The 16,972-nt window shown below is 42.0% G+C and overlaps 1 long non-coding RNA gene across 1 annotated transcript; it reads left to right on the top strand.

Annotated features, from left to right (window-relative positions):
* The first annotated feature begins 4,072 nt into the window (after window positions 1–4,072).
* Window positions 4,073–16,647, top strand: LOC135185012 (uncharacterized). Its single transcript, XR_010306325.1, has 2 exons — window positions 4,073–4,107; window positions 15,356–16,647. It is a non-coding gene; the product is annotated as an uncharacterized LOC135185012 (long non-coding RNA).
* Window positions 16,648–16,972: the final 325 nt, after the last annotated feature.

Below are 16,972 nucleotides of genomic sequence, written 5' to 3'. Positions count from 1 at the left end.
GTAGTTTTATTTTATCTCTTTCTATATTTTCAATCAATCTCCTTGTAAACTAAGTAAAATTTGCTAAAAGCTCCTGTAATCAAGGTCCTGCCCTTCAAAAGAAGGCTCCAGATTTCAGCTATGGCTTCCAGTTTCAGCAAGTTTGCTAATTTCTACACCTTTCTGCTGCTAGCCTGGGAACAGACCAACCCAGAGTGTTTTAAAGACATTATATTGGAAAAATGATCTTGGGCTTGCCTATTATATCTCTTGTCCTCCTTGTATTGTTGGCTGCATGCTGATTGACTGTGAGCACCCCAGCACTCAGCATGGCAGCATCTGCCCCAGCCTGGCTGGTATGCCAACTCTATGGGTATTTCTGCACAGACAGCAAGAAGGCAAATGTCTGCAGCTCCCCAAGACACTCTGGACAAGAAAGAGAGGAAGCAGCAAAGGGAGGAAATGAGAAAGCATTGGGGCAGATGCCTGCCCTGCTCCTGCTGTTGCTTTCCCAGCTCCTTGGCTATAGATAGAGATGCCAGTCTCCAGAGCTGTCAATCTGACATCCCCCACCCTCACAAAAGGAACTTTTAAAATGTGACACAGATTGAACATGTAAAATGCTTTTTAATTTTCATGTAAATTCCATCTTTGCTCTCCTGAGTCTGGAGGTGTCCAAATTTTGAGAAGCAGAAAATAGAAGACTTTTAAAGAAATATTAAGCTATTTGCTAGCTTCTCTGTGTAAAGAGAATTTAGATGTGCAGTGTTCTGAGTCTTTAAATTTCATGAATTGGGTTTTATGTTCTCACTTTTAAAAGGTTTGCCCATGATTGTATGCCAATAACTTGAAATGTTTGTGGTACTTTCTCTTGTCCAGAGTAAGTGTCATTGCTGAAATAGTTAACTGTCATTTCCCTGTGTTTGCCAGCTGATCAATTAATTACTGGTCCTGATTCTCATCACAGTGTGTTATGCCACTCACCTGAGGCTTCAGCTGAAAGGTTTGCTGAAATATTGTTTTAAATTGTTTATTTCACTGGGTGTAGAGAGAACAGGAACCCAACATTGTAGAACACGAAGATGAAAACTAACTGATGTCCCTTTTTCATCTGTTAGAGAACCTGTAAAGCCTCTCCCTGTCTGCCCCCTACGGCTGCAGCAAAACTGCTGTTCCTGCAGGGATGCCTCAGAGGAGATGCAGGAGACCTCAGCAGTGCTTAAACATATTTCTGGTTAAAAAAAAATTAATTGCACTGGAGAGCTAAAAGTCTCTGTAGAGCAAGGCAGAGACAGGCAGTGCTACCATGTGTGCCTGCAGGCAGAGCAGCAGAGACTTGCTAGACCTATTAGAAGTCCCTCTCAGAAGCCTATTTTCTGGGTTTCCAAAAATGGAGATGAAAACCCATCATTTTATCATGTCTGAAAGATTGCCTTTTATCCTTCAGGATAACCCTGCTGCGCACACACACCCTTTGCCTACGTCCACTGGGAAACTGAGTTGTAAATCCAGTGCCCCTTAACTGTGGTTAATTTTCATTTGTGGATTAGAGGAACATTGAAACAGGACTAACGTTGCTTCCAGTTAATCCAGGATCTACTTTGTACAGTGTGATTGTTGAATAATGATGCGGAGGTGAAGCTGTTTGTAGAAGACTCAGAAGACTGAAACAAAGAGGTGCAGTAGACTAGCCCTTGTATTTTATTATGGGATAAAGCATGTTTCAGTGAATTTTGTCCTTTTCTGTCTGCAAGCTGACAGATCACCCCAGATCTGTGTGGTTTTGGACTTTGCCTACAGTAATTCAACGATTTCTCTGAATAACACTTGCTTTGTGACCTGCTTTAAGTAATTCATAGTCCTTAATTGACATATGATATCAGGTGGCAAATCACTACTCCTTTTGTTGCATGTTCTAGTTGTATAGTGCATTTTGTTACTTTAATGGATCTACAAATATTCAGAAAAGCTTTCCTAGGGAATATCATGCCACTCTCATTTTTCCTTTATTGAATGATGTCCAATCTCTGCTTACAATTCCCTGTTCTGATGCATTTTCCAGCTGGCAAACCAGAGCAGTCACAGTAAATTAATTTCAGAGTGCAAATTAATTTTGGCCAAGATGCACTCATTCTCTTTGCAGCATTCAATCAGCTCTCCCTGAAGCATAATGGATGGAGAGACTGAAATGGATGTGATACCTATTGCAATTCATATTAAAGTTGCTAATGGGAGTTCTAAATGAGAATTGGATCAGGCACTGGATGAATTAATATCCCCCTAGTACTTAATTTATCAGTCAGTTTATCAGTAATTATGAATACAGCACTTCTGATCTCCAGGAAAAGCTCATCCTCCTCCTAGAAACCATGCACATAACAGACTTTCATGACTGAGAAGTGTACATTTCTGAGTTGCTGACTCTGGTTGGTTGTTTTTTTCAGGGTTCTTGGGGTTTTTTTATATGGGAATTTTCCTGAAAAGCATTATGCTCCCAATGGAGAACTTCTGCAAAAGCAGCCTTTTAATCACCTTTTATCAGAACTGTTTTAAGTACAGCAGAGTTTACACGTGCTACGTGTCCCCAGAAACTCATCTTGTTGAAATAGAGCAGGCAGAACCATTTTTCTGTTGCATAGGTGTTTTCATTGTTTCTTAGAGAATCACTAGGAGGAGTGCTTTGAGATTGTATTTATCTATGATATTTAGGCCTGACTTCTTTATTTCTTTTTAATTTGGGTAGTTCATAGAATCACAGAACAATTTGAGTTGGAAGGGACCTCCAAAGGCCATCTAGTCCAACTCTCCTGCAGTCAGCAAGGACATCCTGCACTAATTCAGTTTGCCCAGAGCCCTGATGAGCCTGACCTTGACTATCTCCAACGATGGGGCCTCAACTATCTCCTTGGGCAACCTGTTCCAGTGCTCCACTACATCCATAGTAAAGATCTCTCTCCTAATATCCAACCTAAATCTCTTCTCTAGTTTAAAACCACTGCCCTTCATCCTGCCACTCCAGGCCTTTGTAAACAGTCCCTCTTCAGCCTTCTTGTTGGCCACCTTTAGGTACTGGAAGGTTACTATTAGGTCTCTGGGGAGTCTTCTCATCTCCAAGCTGAAACCAGAGCATGTTTCTGGCTTCCTGGTAGACGTCTCTGCATAACTTGCAAACTGTTGTTCATGATGAAATGTTACCAAATATTACTGCTGACTTCTATTCAGTAATGATTTGTATACAATTTTGTTACATACTTCAACTTGATCTCCAAAAACACCAACCAAAAATATTTATCCAGTTTGTAAAAAAAATAAGCTGAGCTGACAAATGTGAGAAAGGCAAAGAAACACAAGGAAAACAGGACTGCCCAGACTCACAGCTCGCTTGCTGAGCAATTTAACATTCAAGATGACTGCAAATAGACCATTCCATCTTCCTGTTCTCATCTCCATCCTTTTCCTCTCCATTGTCCTCCCTTCTCTACCATATCCACCTCTTTCTCTCCTGCACAATACATTTCCCCCTTTTTTCCCCCCAAACTCATAACACCTGCGTTCTGTTGGAGTCTCCTCCCACCCCAGGTGTCACCACTTTGCCTTCCCTACCCACTCCCCTTTTCAATCTGGATTCTATTGGAGTCTCCTCCCACCCCAGGTGTCACCACTTTGCCCTCCCTACCCACTCCCCTTTTCAATCTGGATTCTATTGGAGTCTCCTCCCACCCCAGGTGTCACCACTTTGCCTTCCCTACCCACTCCCCTTTTCAATCTGGATTCTATTGGAGTCTCCTCCCACCCCAGGTGTCACCACTTTGCCTTCCCTACCCACTCCCCTTTTCAATCTGGATTCTATTGGAGTCTCCTCCCACCCCAGGTGTCACCACTTTGCCTTCCCTACCCACTCCCCTTTTCAATCTGGATTCTATTGGAGTCTCCTCCCACCCCAGGTGTCACCACTTTGCCCTCCCTACCCACTCCCCTTTTCAATCTGGGTCTTGTTGGAGTCTCCTCCCACCCCAGGTGTCACCACTTAGCCCCCCACCCACCCACTCCCCTTTATAAGTGGCCCCAGGAGAGGCAAGCCCCAAGCTTGCCCAATTGGGCAGAAGGATCCTCCTCGGATCATCACCGGTGAGTGCTCTCTGGTGCCTCACTGGGTGAATGGTGGAGGGGATTCAAAGGCCGGGGGGCCTGGTGGGCCCCCCGGCTAGGTAGGGCTAGGTCTCATGATTGCTCTGACATCGCTCGCATGATTGCTCTGACATCGCTCACGGGTGCTGGGTAAAGGGAGTGGTAACTACAATAAGTGATATTGTCCTAGGGTGGTGAGAAAATGTTTGCAACAACCAAGTTTCTTCAGTGCTACACAGGACTGTAACATGCTCCAGGATCCTCATTTTCTTTAGGACTTCAGTTTTGCTTGTCCTTGACTGGGCTGATGTGTAATTTTTGCAGATGTTGTTGTGTTTAAAAAAAAAAATTAATTTAAGGAAAATAAAAACTTGGTGAAGCTGTGGGCAAATCTTGGCGTTTTACTGATCTGGAAGTGATGGAAAATAAAAGCCCAGCTTGTCCTGGGAAATGGTGCACTGATTCATCTCCATTTCCTCTAAATCCTCATCTCCTCTCCTTGGTTTGAAGCCCAACTGTATCTACTACTTCCAGGTGACCCAGTTTGGTTGGACTGATCCTTCCTACATGGCTCAGTGGGCTGGAGAATTTAATTTTTCTACTAGGTTCCTAAGAGATTTAAAGCAGGAGTCCCATTGATTCGGCTCTCAACTTTGTGTCAGGCTTGAAAGTTGTAGAACTTATTAAAAAGGTTGAATTTAAAGAGGTTATTAGGAGGTTGGGTTTTTTCTTTTTAGACAATCTCTCTCAATTCCCATCCTTGCATTAGGTAACACATTTTCACTCGCCAGTAATCTGCCTCCTGAATCATTCTCTTTCTGTAAATATTGAAGTTTTTACTGAGTTCATTCTGGAGAGCACAAAGCTTTTCAGAGGTGCTAACATTGTGCCCTTGAACTGATCTGTTAATTGATTGTGTAGAGATGTGAGGGCACTACAATATTCTGCTGAAGCAATCGTGTTCAACTGAAAACAAGCCAGTCATGCTGTTCTTTTCCTCCTCTTTCTTCACAGCCTTGGTGGCCTTTCATACTTGTAATGACACGAAGTAAATCACCCCCCTCAGTCTGATGAGTAGCAATTAATTCTTATGATTGATAACATCCTTAACTAAGGCTGTCACTGAGGCAGAATGCTGGATTTTGGGATATTAATAATCTTCCTGTGTATTTCTGTTCTTCATGTTGTGACAGAGAACATGCATCATTATAAAGTAAGCTCTCAGGCAGCTGAGGCTGAGGGCATGGTCATAGTCATAGCAGAGAGGAAAATGTCTCTGCTTTGCTGCCAGCTCACCATGAAGTGTGCTGAAGCTCAGAGGGAGCACCCAGTGCCCTGATGGAGGAGGAACTGGCTCACCAGCTGGGACTCTGCATAGAATCATAGAACGGTTTGGGTTGGAAGGGGCCTCTGAAGGTCATGGCTGATTCTGTGTTTCTATGGTAGTCCAATCTCCTCTGCAGTAAGCAGGGGCATCCTCAACTAAAACAGGCTGCCCAGAGCCCTGTCAAGCCTCACTTTGAATATCTCAGGGATAGGGCCCAAATCACCTCCTTAGACAACCTGTTCCAGTGTTCCACTACCCCCATAGTAAAGAACTTGTTCCTAACACCTAATCTAAATCTGCTCTTTTCTAGTTTGAAGTACTTGTATTTGTGATGGCTGATCCATGAAGCTTGAGCACTGGCTGGTGTTGAGCAGCCCCACACTGTGCTCACCAATACTTTTCTAATGATAGTTTGAATATCAGCAATGAGCCAAACTGTGGGAGATGTAGCACTGTTTCTGACCTCAGTGGACCTTTCACTTGTATGCTGCTAAGAACTATTTAATGACTGAATAGCTTGGATGTTCCGCTAATGTGCCTTCCTTTGCTCCCTTGTCGTAGGTCTTTTCCAGTTCCCTAAGCTTGTGCCCTGCCTAGTTGATCCAAGAGCTTTGCCATTTTAATGAGAAAGAAATGGCTTTCTGGAGTTGAGCATAAAAATGTGTATTTACATTATACATGCAGGCTGAAAGGAAATCCTTTAATTAAAGAGCCGAGAGACAGAAAATATATAGGATGAATGAACTCAAATCATTTATCAAGGTATGTATGAATATTCAGAGATTCAGTGAACTGGTGAAAGCACAGGAAATTTAATTCTTGGAAAATTCAGAACACAGAAATGAAAATACAGGAAGGCTTCTCTGCCTAAACAATGAAAGTGGGAACAAAGCAGAGGTCAGTTTAAAAAGCACACAAATGACCATTAAGTTTGTGTTGACAAATAGAATTGTACTCTTTGCTTCTCTTTGCATCAAGGTAATATACATCTGATCTTAATAGGAAGCTGTAATGTAGATGGAGAAAATCCACTCCAGCAGCTGAAGAAAAGAACTGCCCTGAAGCCTTCCTGCAGAGAGGATTTGAGCCAAGGGACGACTGAACATTCATTTCCAAACATCCGTGTGTTTAAAGTCAGAGATAAAGCAATGGGAGATGCTAGCTGCATAGAATCACCAACCTCCCATTAAACAGATAACATAGTGATGAGAAGTGCACTGAGACTGGAAGACTCCTTTCTGGAGCGTAATTTGGGTATTGTCATGTTTTGAATAGTTCTGCTTCTGTTGGTCTCTGCTCAGGGAAGGCTTTGCTTGATAGTAGCACTTTCAGAATTCTCTTTGCTATTCAGATAATCCATTTATTCTCTTGGTTCTATCACTTCTTATTCCCAAACATTTATTTCCCTGTCATTTTGGGTCCAAGTCTATTCTTTTGTGGGTGATATTGTTTGATACAATCTTCACTGTGCTGATTTCTGGATCAAAAGAAATATCACCCACACCTACCACTGCCTCTGAACTCTTCAGCTCGTTTATATCCCTTCAAAAACAGTAAGTGGATTCTTTGGATACAGCCCCATTTTTTGTCTTCAGTGAATATTCTCTGTTGACTTAGCCTTTCTTTGGGGCTCTGGAAGAACCTTTTCCATGTGCTGGGATCATCCCCAACTGCAGAGGCTGCATCTGTTGATCTCAGCACTGTATTGTGGACAGGCTGTGCCTCATGCTTTGCTTTGTTCATTTGCTCACACAGAATTAAAAGTACTTGGCATCAAAAATAATGCATAAGTAGGGCAGGGCAGCGAGTTAAAAATAAGCTGTGGCATGCCTCGAGCGTTCCTTCATGTCTGGTTACATCTGATTGCTGTGCCACTCGCAGTGACCACTGTCACAACCATTTCCCTGGCGTGGTCAGAATACAGCTAATACAGCAGCTTCCCCACCGCCAGGCTTCAGGACTAGAGCTGCAGACAGAAGTGCAAAGCTGCACTATCCTAGCCACAGCACGTGATGAGCAAGGATGTCTGCTGGCAAACCCAGGCTTTCAGAGGCTGTGCTGAAAACATTACTCCATTATTTAGAAGGAGTAGGTGGAGCAGGCCTATTACCAGCCACTGCTATTACTCTATTACTGATGCTCTAAAAGTTTCTGAAGACAAGCTGAAGTTGTTCAGTTATTAATAGAGGTGTGATATTTTATTTATTTCAGATGAAAAAAAAAAACATAGAGCAAGATGTGAAATTCCCCAAAGTTGAAGTGAGACATGGTTTTGGTACATTGACTCATTGAAAAGAGGAGTTTGAGTGAAGTGACATTATCAACCTTGATTCTTATGGAGGTTTTTTTCTACACATCTTTTTAAGTGGTCCCCATGCACCACCCATCCACCCACAACAACTTCCCTTTAGGTCCTCTCTTCAATGGGAACTCTCATGAGAGTTTCCATACCACAGTTGCTGTGCAAAGGTCTTGAGCAGGGTTCTGCACCTCTGTCATGGTCCTGAGCTAAAGCAGGTGGCTGTGCACCAGAGAAGAACTGGGTTTTCTTTCCTGCATGCTGCCAAGTTGTATCAGAAGCTGTTTTAAGAACAGAGGGATGAGGTTTTTGGGCATGTCTTTTGCCTTGAGTTTAAGACAAGGCTCTGAACACTTTGCTGGTGTTATCTGGAGTGGGAGAGCACCTGTGAAGTACCACAGACGTTTCCTTCTTGTGTGAGCTGTAGCATAGGGTACACTAGGTTGTGTTAATGTGGGGAAGGAGTCCTTCTGGTGTGTTCATAAATTCATCCTTGCTCACAAGCGTGGATAATGCAGCTGCTGAATAACAGCATTGGCTTTACTGGGTGAAGTTTGTTCATGACTGACAGCTTTGATGGACCAGATTTCTTGCAGCAATGGAACAAATGTTCAGTTCATATTAATGCTCAGAGGCTGTGACAACTGTGGTGCACTTCGAGGTTGACACCTGTTCAGTGCTGGTTAATCCTGAGTTTTCCCCATTAAAATACAATCATGCTGTCATTTCAAATGTGGCTGTTTTCTATACAGACGTGCATGGAACTGAAAAAGCTTTTTTATTCCACTCCAGCTGCCTGGAGGAGATAAGTCCTATCTATATCTTAGTTCCAAGCTTTATATCTACCAGAAGCAGAAATCCAATGCACAGATATCACTTAGCCGTCACTGTGTTAGAGAGTGGACAGACATAAACATGGCACTATGAATAAATACATGGTTTGGAATTCCCCTTTACAGATTTTGTTAAGGTAAGTTTGCAGGACTCTGCTATTTTGTAACAACCCCTGCTTTCTTTGTGGATCTGTGTTTGCAGCCTAGCAGAATTTGGCAGTTTCTTTTTTATTAGTACTTGAGGGTTAATCAAACACAAATACTTAAGTGCTAATGACAACTTGTATCTTGCAGGAAGAATACAATGCACAGTCAGGTAAGATGTTGACATAAAAAAATAGCTTCCTGAATAAAGTGGAAGATAAGAAATAATATCTGTTAATTTATTGGGAAGATTCCAGTAGTGACATCAACACCCACCCAGAAAAAGCCCAGCATAATGTGAATGTTAGCAACTCTGTTGAACTCATAAGAAAAAATGACTCCCATCATATTGGAGTGGGACAAACTTTTGAGGGAAGGATAAGGAACATTCCTTATTTCACCATTCTGTTCCATTTCACTATTTTTTTTTTGGTCAGAGCTTTGACTGTAAAATATTCAGTATGTTATCAAATTATGCAGACTGTAGGACAGTGGTATTAGTCCACTCCAGAGGAAAAGGATGAGCTACTCCTGACCCTGAATATTTCCATTTGCTGAAGCTATTTTTGTGATCTCATTTTTTGGTCCCATTTCACACACTGTGATTCCTTTGGGCCACAGACAGGAATAGAAATGCTGAGGCAGGAATACAATGTTGGTGTTAAAATGGCTTAGTTGACTCAAAAATGGAGACCACTTAAACTAAGCTTCTCTATCCTGCCTGTGGAAGGTATGAACTTCCTATTTTACTCTTGGGGAAAAGGCTGTGCAGAAGGAGCAAGTGCTTCTGTTAGGTGAGGTGTGCCATTTACTCTGTGCCGCAGTCACACTCCAAATCAGACTGGCTCAGTTGCTAGGATGGAGGTGAACAGCAGAAGCTCCCACTGAGACAAGCTTCAAGGGTTACATTTAATAACATTTTCCCACTTGTGACAGCAAATAATAAAGAACACAGAGATACCTTTCAAAGTATCAGCAGAAGATAAACAGCTACCCACAAATGAACATCAATGGGAGCCACCTGCTACCTGTACACAGATGACAGGACAAAATAATAGTGGAACAGACTGGCTAAATTTGACTTCCAACCCATGTGTTAGTGTAAATGTTTTGCTATGGGATTATTCAGTAGTGATAGACTAATAGGAAAAGAGATGCCAAAACCAAAGTGTTACAGGTGATGTATTGTATTAAGTTGATAGGGAGCTTCAGAAAATTAGAATAAAGCCCAACCTTTCCAAAAGACCCATTTTAGCTCTTGGATAATTGTTAATGAAAGTTTACTGGTGATACTTGGCTCCTGTTCTCCCAGCCATATGCAGACTCATGCAAAGAGACATTAAAACTGGTACCATCTGTGGCTGATAGTTTATAAGCCTTAATTAGTCAGAGTTTATCCTTACACTGAACACAACCATTGTGTTTAGCAGACAGTAGGCCCACACATGTCAGCAAGATTTCCTCTAGATGTGCCATCAACCATGTCAGTAGAGTGGGAGGACAACTTTAGGGAGACGGCTACAAATGACAGCAGAGAGACTTCTCCCTATGGCATTCCAAGGACAAGGTTAACACAGTCACTTGCATATGTCTCATGGAAAACACCTTCTCTGTGACTCATTAACAGATAGCTGAACACTTGCATAGAAACTATTGTAATCCTTCAACTAAAATGGATAGTTGGTGTGAAGATATCTTGATGACATCTGTTATCTCCAGCACTGTCACAGAAGACCTCAAGGTCTAGAAAAATCTGCTTTTAACTTCAAAATAGAGTGAATTGTGATTGAGGTCTGTCTTGGGCTGGGGTTCATGTAATCTGATTTTAGCCAGGCTTGCCAGCTAGTTCAGCATGATAGTCAGTGATCTGCCAAATCCTAAGGTAAGACGAGAGAGTTGAAGTGTGTTTCTCTCTGACTGGATGACTAGTTTTGATTAAACCTTTCAAGTCTAACTGTGAGGAATCCTTTGATGCAGGGGGGAACTTCATAATTTTATTTATTGTTTCCATCCTAACTGTCAGGATTTAGCTTCAGGTGTCTGGAATTACAACCCATAGTCCAATATTTTATGCCATAGATCCAGTTATTATCTTTTTCTTGCAGTGATTCCATCTAGCTGTGGTCCATGTGTACCCACAAAACTAGGCTGGGGGTTAGCTCCAGGAAGCTCTGTTGAGAGAAGAAGAGCAGAACCTTTAACTTGAAGTCTAATCCTTTTGAAAGCTGGGGGATCATAGCAATGATCCTCACGTAAGAGAGCACAAACTATGTCACTGCTCCATGTTGCTAGCTGAGCTGACTGTAGTTTCTGAGGCAGATGCAAAACAATTCTTCCAGATGGAAGGCAGAGTGAAGCAGGCATGATGCCATCTGGAAGGAGAGGGGCTTTGCTGTGCAGATGCACGTTACAAAAATGATAGAGATGTAAAACTGAAGACAAGCCCCCACCTATATGGTGAATGGGAGAGTTCACTGGATATCTTGTTGCTGATTCCTGCCTCTGGCATGCAACCTGCTAATAAAGCCCAGAGTAAGAGCCTATTTCCACATTTCTGGATTTAGCCAGGGTTTTGCTCGGTTGTTTTGTTTTTGGTTTTTTAGTACTTTATTTTGCAGTGTGGAGTTTAGTCAAATTTTACACCCATCTGAATGCCTTAATTCCAGGAGCTGTTGCAAATGATGAGAGGTTTGAAGTCTTGCATTACACAGCTCCACACACTCCATCATATTTTGTCCAGGAACTGAAGTGACAGACAGGAGACTTCATGCAGTAGATAGGAGGAACTGCACCACAGAGTTGAAGAACATGTTTCTTAGCAAGTACTCTTCAGTTTGGTATTAGACATGTTCACAAGAAACTTTCAAAGTCAGAAACAAAGAATAGGCCAGGAGGAGAAAGTGAGAAAGCAAAGATGGTTTGATCAGTGATTATGGAAATCCCAAACCCCAGATCTCTTTGTGTGTCAAAGCTATCTTCCAGGCTATTTCTGTACTGGTATGTCCAATCCATCTTGGGGTCAGGCAAAGCTCATGTCAGTGTCTCTTTGTAATATAGTAGACTTTCCAGCTCAGCCTCTGGCATTAATCTTTCCCAAGCTTGGAGGCTGCTGAATTACCACTAGTTGCCTGAATTTTCTTCTCTGGAGGTGATGGAACCTCATCTGCACATTATAGCCCTCTAGTTTGCCTTGCCAGACAGATGGCTTGTGATTTATCTTGAAACAGCATGGTTTATAGAGTATTAATTCATAACAATCTGAGGATTACTGGATGGGAATTCATTACAGAATGAGAAAAACAATTTTCTGAGGCAGCTCTTGAGTGCAATCCTGTCTGTAGATTCCTGAATACATTTGTGTTCAAGAGCCATCAAACCTCAGACAGGCTACATCTGCCACATCTTTTTTTGGACATGACAGAAGTCTTTGAGAAGCAGAAATTACAATGATTCATTTCAACTACTCTTCAAGTACCCTAATAAATTTAAGACCACACATGGATGGAGTCATAACTGCTTGGTTGTGTTTCACAGACCATACTGTCTCCACCTCTAATGAGGGCTTTCTTTTAGCACCTGTTTTCTTTCAGGTGGTAGATCTCTGCTCTCTACAAGCCAACCAGTATAATGGAGTTGCTGCACAGTGACTGTGACTGTACAGCAAAAAATGTGTGGCAAATGTCTCTTGTGACACAAATTTAGTAATTTACTATCAAATTTCAACAGCCTACAAAGAAAAATCAAAGATCTTTGATATCACTCTGCTGCCACTAAGACAGCATAAGGTAGGTAAGGCTGGAATAATGACTTGAGTGGCTATGAGAAAGCTCTCAGATGGGATTTTGTGTACAGGAGAACTGGCATTCTGGGTACATTGTGAGTGCATGTATTTCTGATGGCTGTACTGGAGATCTGGCTTTGCCTTTGTTTTTTAAAGAAGCCATTATAGACCTTCAAGCTTTTATGTCCTCTAGCATAGAAAATCCAATGATTCCCCCATTCTTACCCAAGAAAACAAGTACAGGGCAAACACTGTGCTTCAGCCAACTGCTCTGCACCTGAGCTTATTGGACTTAAGAGATACAACTCCATTATAATAGCTCATAATGGGTTGTAAATATCCAGCTGTAGGAATTTCAGCAGAAATTAATTGAGATGAAAACTCCTGAAGGGATAACTTCTGACTGTTTAGAAAAGGCATTAAAATCTACAGAAGTCTTTGGGTAAAATACACAAGCTTTTCTTGCTTAGAGAAAGGCATGCTGAAAGGTCAGGGGACAGAGAACACCTCTAAAGAAATCTTGACAAGAAGAACTATGACAAATCAATAATCAGGAAAGATCTTTGACTTCAGCATTAATGAATGTTAATGTGAAAGTATGTTCTAAATTGCTGCTGTTTATTCATGCCTACAGTTTTTCATGTATAGCCCTAGAAACGTGCTTGTTTGAGACAGAATGATTGTACTGCTTTTGAGTAAGCCAATGCACAGAGTACACTAAGACAAAGGAAATAGGAAATGATAAAAACATCAACATCAGATAGTACTTAAAGCAGGTGGATGATTGGTGGCAGGGCTCTGAATTAGCCTGGGTGGAGCTGGGAGCTTTGCAAAAGCCTGATGCCCCCGTGATGGTTTGTTTCCTGATAGCACAGCCCTGCAGATAAACAGCAATTCCTTCTTGCTGGCTTTCTACAGGATGGACTCTTTCTTCCGGGTGAGATGGTGCTGAAAGGCTTCTGCTGATCTCCTGAACCGACTGCATAAAGGGCTAAAATCAACTGGCCGCATAGCCAGGTGATCACCTGGCCAGCCATACATGCTGACCAGCCAGCCCCCAACGTTCCTGCCAACTCAGAGGCAGTGGGAAGAATGGTTTGGTCAGCATGTCTTATTCTGTGAAATGCATTGTCTCCTGCTGTGGTTTTGAGTGTGATGAGAAGACAGTTGCTTACCTAAAACTTTTTTATGGTCCTGACTATGCACTCAGAGCATTGGACTCCATAGGTGGTCAAAGGCACTGCTTTGCTGATAAGACTAGTTCAGAGTAACCAACAACAAAAATCACACTGGAAAAGTTTAGAGCAAGGAGCCTGGAAGGATAGCTCTTTTTTTTGTCCCCAAAATGTTGCTCTTAATGGTGTTTCTAGGTTGGAAGAGAGAAGCTGAGAGCAGCAATTTAAGTTTCAGCTTCTCTACTAAGAAGTATTAATTAGGGTCTAATGTCAATTAACTGCACTGTACTTTGAATCAGACTGTTAGTGCTGGACTGCCACCTGACAAACTGGAAAAAATGAGCAGCTTTACAAATCTATTCTTTATATACTGGCAGAGATGAATGCATCAATCAGGAATAAGACGGAAACTGCAATATAGAACTGAAAGCTGTCACAATACTGGCCAGATGTACATGAGTGATCAAAGAATAAACAAATCATTAAGTGAAACAGTTTCCTTCTGGTACCATTACTTGTCTAAAGAATTGAAAAAGTGCAGCCAGTCATTCAATGATTTTCAGTCTTTGCTGTCTATATTGTTCTGAATGTCCCATTTCCAAATATGAGCAATAGTGTAAGAAAGTGTAGGAAATGTCCTACTGGATGAGATCAACAGCCCAGTGCTCTATCCATCAAACTGCTGGAGATGCTGTTCAGGAAGGATGCAGGAATATGATCATGCCCTCTAGTTCATTCCTCCTGTATCTCTGTCATTCTTAGTTGCTGTGTTTAGGATGTCCCTAGCTAGTTCTCCAAGTATCCATGGGGATATGTGCTATGCAGGAATTTGTTTTATCCCTTTGTACTACTAGTATTAGTGTCCACAAGTACCCATGGCAGCCAGTCCCAGTTGTTCATTGCTGTGTAAATACTTTGATTAAGTACTGCAGTTGTGTATTCATTTTATCTGCCCCAGCCACCTTCACTCCTACTGAAGGCATTTTATTTAGTCTCCCATAAAGCATTTTAGCTTCACTTTCTCTCTTCACTGCCTGCATTATTTATTTCTTGAGGTGTGGAGACTGGGACATCCACAGCAGGTCAAAGACATGATCATGATCACCTTTAATGCAGCTTCAGAATGATGCTGTCTTGGGTCCTGCCACACAAGGTCCTGATGATTTCTGAGAATGGTCACTGGTGTATCCAGGATCTCTTTCTACAGGTGTTAGTGCTTGTTCTAAGTTCAGTCTCATGTAGGCATGGTTTATATCCTTTTCTCCTAGATGTGCCACTTAAAGTTTCTCTCTCTTGATGCTCATCTGCCAGTTTTGTGCCCATCACTTGGTTTTGCGAGGTACTCTGAATCTGCACAATCTTAATGCCTTTGCTAGCTGCTAAAAAGCCTGTCTCAGTTGGAGACGGCCTCTGATGGACAGGTTTCTGTGACCTTAACCACAGTGCAGCACAGAGCTGCTGGCAAACCTCTGTACTGGAAGCACCCAATTCTCTCTGCCTTTTTGGAAATCATTCAGACATCCCAGAGCCATTTCTTAAGGCATGCTGCCTAAATATATGTGTATCAGAAGCCCCAAGGAGAGGTTGTGTACACCCAAAGTTACTATCTCAACACCTTCCTTAATCAAAAGCATTATCTAACAGCCTGCTTAGCTTAATCAAGCCTTTGATTCTCTCTCATGCACACAGGTTTTACTGAGCTGAAAGAAGATTTCTCCAAGAGCTGCAAGAGGTCTTCATCTCAGCAACATGCTGCATAAACTGTCGTCTTCAAAAATGGTGACAAGCTGACAGCTTCCTTATAAGAGCCTAACACATTAGTACTGCTGCCCCAGGGCTGGCAAAGAGCTCCTTTCTGAAGTGCTGCAAATTAAAACCAGCGTGACTTTGTAATATGAGCCAGTGATGTGTTGGGAAGGAGGCACCTGGCAGTCACAACGTGGAATGAAGATGCTCAGTTCAGTGGGAAAAATGGATGCTGACTAGAAATATGGAGTGAGCTCTTGATGTGTGCTGTGAACCATCTGTATCAAATCTCCACCTTGCTTTTTTTCTGAGACACAAATGAAATCTTGGCCAGTGGGAAGCTGATTTTTAAGTGATAAAAATAGATGCCTTTTTTTAGCTCATAAGGCAGCAGGTGGTGTTTAGACCAGTCTGTGTTTTGAAAGGTATCAGAAATGATCTGGCTGGGAGTTTGTACACAGCTTCAACTTCCCTTTTTGTGAACATCTACTTAAACCAACATTTTGAGCCTCCCAGCTGTGCCTTCACTCTTCCTCCATGATGCCTTTCTGTGGTACAGAGAGCAGAGGCACCAGAATGTTGATGTTCTCCACTTTCCCAAAACAACCTTGAATGAGTTACTGTCTGTGGGAATGAGACACAAAACAAAGCATGAGGATAAAACTACTTGCAAATGTGCCTGCTAGCTGCCAAATAGCTGTAGTCATTCCTTCAGCATGTGATCAATACAATTTGAGCAATAACAGGTTATTGACAGTTCATTAACAAATTCTGTTCTGTGTCTTTGTATAACTTTTCATTCATGGACTAAAATGATCTTTTATTGTCTACTGTCTAACCACACGTGTTGGTTCTGTCACAGCTTGCTTGTTCACAGGAGAACAAGCAGTCCAAAGTTGAAAACTCTGTATTTCTGTAAGTTTACCAGCTTCTCTTCAGAAATCACTCTAGTTACTGTGAAAATTACTTTCAGAAAATCATTTATTGGGCTACAGCACTTGTATGTTCTTTCTTAGCAAAGAATGTGCATAACTTTCTACTGGTAGATCTTAAAAATGTTTGTCATATCATGTCAACTGCTTCAAGACATGAGCTGGTGCAGAGCCTAAAAATAGCTGCTTGAAAATGATTGGACTGGCCTAAAGCCAGGCTGGAATCAAGGAGGAATAAATGTGACTTGAATTCATTTTTACTCACATGTGTCCTAAACTCTGAATAAAGGCTGGATGAAACTAGATTGCATGATATGGCTGGGTACCAAAAAAAAAAAAGTGAGAATGAGAAGAGAGTGGAATTTTTACTCCAGTCCCCCTCGCCCTTGTGTTTTTATCACTGATTGTGATAGCACATTGGCCCCATTTTAGGCATGATGGAGTCTGTAAACCAGAGAAGTTGGCAGTCATTGAAGGAATCAGTGGAAAGTTGTTTCTGCAAATGGAGAGTAAGAGAAGGAGGTGAAGAGGGAGCTGCCTTCCTCCTTCCCAAATTGCAGCTTCGTGCAGTAGCTTTTCTGCGTTTGAACTCTTCTTTAAAGAGAGTACAGCATGTTCCTGAGCTAAT

This window comes from Pogoniulus pusillus, chromosome 22, assembly GCF_015220805.1.
Source record: "Pogoniulus pusillus isolate bPogPus1 chromosome 22, bPogPus1.pri, whole genome shotgun sequence".
NCBI lineage: Eukaryota > Metazoa > Chordata > Aves > Piciformes > Lybiidae > Pogoniulus > Pogoniulus pusillus.
The sequence above is the reverse complement of the archived record's forward strand: the minus strand, read 5'-3'. Positions and strand labels throughout refer to the sequence as shown.